Source organism: Callorhinus ursinus, unplaced genomic scaffold (genome assembly GCF_003265705.2).
Source record: "Callorhinus ursinus isolate GAN/ISIS: 27379988/994484 unplaced genomic scaffold, GSC_fseal_2.0 scaffold10, whole genome shotgun sequence".
Taxonomy (NCBI): Eukaryota; Metazoa; Chordata; class Mammalia; order Carnivora; family Otariidae; genus Callorhinus; species Callorhinus ursinus.
Window position 1 is genome coordinate 45,756,590 of NW_027397072.1, and position 2,862 is coordinate 45,759,451.

General features: G+C 41.2%; 1 pseudogene; it reads right to left on the reverse strand.

Annotated features, from left to right (window-relative positions):
- Positions 1-688: 688 nt before the first annotated feature.
- Positions 689-1,263, reverse strand: LOC112821307 (translationally-controlled tumor protein-like; annotated as a pseudogene).
- Between the last annotated feature and the right edge of the window lie 1,599 nt (positions 1,264-2,862).

Sequence of the window (2,862 nt, forward strand, 5' to 3'; positions counted from 1 at the left end):
TGAAGATTGTAGGTTAAAAAGTATTTGATTGAAGGGCACCTGGGTGGCTCAGTGGATCAAGTGCCTGCCTTTGGCTCAGGTCATGATCCCAGGGTTCCGGAATGGAGTCCCGTATCAGACTCCCTGCTCAAGAGGGAGTCGGCTTCTCCTTCTCCCCCCCCCCCCCGCCTCTTCCCCCTGCTCCTGCTTGTGCTCTCTCAAATAAATAAATAAAATCTTTTAAAAAATGTTTCATTGAAAACATAAAGTTTATGTAATACTGGTCAGATATTTAATCATTCCTGAGTGAAGGAAATATAATGAACCCATTAGTACATGCCTGGCATATCCTAGTGAATTAGAATTCATTACTTTTCTGAATGCTTCTATTATTTTTAAACTATACTAGTTTTCATATTCTCCAACAAGTTATAACTACTACCTCTCACAAAATAAAAGTATTAAAACTCATTTTAGCCTTTAGAAAATGAATTACTAAGTACCATTAACACTAATATTTTATAAAGAAGCCTAACGCTACTCAGGGAGGTTTTTCCCTAAGATTCTTTTCTTTCTTTCTTTTTTTTTTTTTTTTGAGATTAAATGCATTTTATTTTTAGACAACCTACACGACATTTTGTTTTCTTAAAAATAGTGCCTCTGCTCCACATAAGTCAAGGACAGAATAAATGAAGAGCTCAAGAAGGCATCAGTCCCATCTAAGTCCTGGTGTCATGTGGATGTGACAAGTGACACATCCAAAGTAATAGCCAAATTTGTTAACATTTTTGCATTTTTCTAAACCACGCTTAAAGAAAATCATACATGGAGTCCCACTTCCTCTCAGTAGTCCAGTAAAGCAACCATGCTATCTGGATTCATGTTTTCACCAATAAAGAACTGGTAGTTCTTGAAATTAGCAAGGACATGTGCTTGATCTTTTCTGTAGCTCCTGTCATTATGCTTTCTGGTCTCTGTCTCCCGTTGATTGATTTCATGTAATCTTTGATGTACCTCTTGTAGGCTTCTTTTGTGAAGGTGGTTTCCTACAAGTAATGGCTCACAATAAATATCAACACAAGTGATTACTGTGCTTTCCATACTTTCACCCTTGGGGCCTTCAGTGGAGGCATTTCCACCAATGAGTGAGTCATCAATGTTACCCTCTGTCCTACTGACCATCTTCCACTCCACCTCCAGCCCCAGCCTGTTCATGATCTCTCAGATCTTGTAAATGTTGGAGAACATCTCATCATAGCTGATGAGGTCCCAGTAGATGATCATGAGGGTGGCTGGAGAGAGACAACTGTGGCGCTAGCTTAGCAGGAGCCGGGAGCTCTACGAAAGCACAGTGCAGCCAGAGTGGCACTGGGGGATGTGGGGGTAAGGGCAGTGGATGGAAAAACTTAAGTTTCTTTCTTTTAAATGCTGTCAATTGTCCAAAACTCCCTGTTTTCAAAGCAAAAGTATCTTTTTTGTTGTTTCTTTTGAAGGCATTGCAGAACAATTAAGGACACATGCTTTTGGAACCAGGTGGACCTAATTCAAATTCTGATTCTGATTATAATAATTGTGAAAGGGGGACAAGTTATTTAATCTGTCAATCCCTTTCCCTGTCAAGGGCAAATAATCATAATAAAAGCATATACGTGCATGTGCATCCGTGTGTGTGTGTGTGTGTGTGTGTGTGTGTGTGTGTGTGTGTTTCTCTTCAAGGCTGGCAGGAAGAAACTGAAATGTTTCCAATGGTGCTTGAAAAGGCCCTTGCTGAAGACCTTTTCCATTTTAATCACTGGCTTGCCCTGTCAATTTCTCTTTCTTCCTCTCCAGAATAACTATGAGCAGAAGGAGATGCCCATGGGATTTTTATTTCTCTTGTCTTTGTACAGAAGAGAGTTTATTTTTCTTTAAATTTTTTTATTGTTACGTTAATCACCATACATTACATCATTAGTTTTTGATGTAGTGTTCCATGATTCATTGTTTGTGCATAACACCCAGTGCTCCACGTAGAACGTGCCCTCTTTAATACCCATCACCAGGCTAACCCATCCCCCACCCCCTCCCCTCTAGAACCCTCAGTTTGTTTTTCAGAGTCCATCGTCTCTCATGGTTCGTCTCCCCCTCCGATTTACTCCCCTTCATTCTTCCCCTCCTGCTATCTTCTTCCTTTTTTTTCTTTATATTGCATTATTTGTTTCAGAGGTACAGATCTGTGATTCAACAGTCTTGCACAATTCACAGCGCTCACCATTAGCACATACCCTCCCCAATGTCTATCACCCAGCCACAGCATCCCTCCCACCCCTCACTACTCCAGCAACCCTCAGTTTGTTTCCTGAGATTAAGAATTCCTCATATCAGTGAGGTCATATGATACATGTCTTTCTCGGATTGACTTATTTCACTCAGCATAACACCCTCCAGTTCCATCCACGTCATTGCAAATGGCAAGATCTCATTCCTTTTGATGGCTGCATAATATTCCATTGTGTATATATACCACTTCTTCTTTATCCATTCATCTGTCGATGGACATCTTGGCTCTTTCCACAGTTTGGCCATTGTGGACATTGCTGCTATAAATATCGGGGTGCACATACCCCTTTGGATCCCTACATTTGTATCTTTGGGGTAAATACCCAGTAGTGCAATTGCTGGGTCTTAGGGTAGCTCTATTTTCAACTTTTTGAGGAACCTCCATACTGTTTTCCAGAGTGGTTGCACCAGCTTGCATTCCCACCAACAGTGTAGGAGGGTTCCCCTTTCTCCGCATCCCTGCCAACATCTGTCGTATCCTGACTTGTTAATTTTAGCCATTCTGACTGGTGTGTAGTGGTATCTCATTGAGGTTTTGATTTGGATTTCCCTGATGCCGAGCGA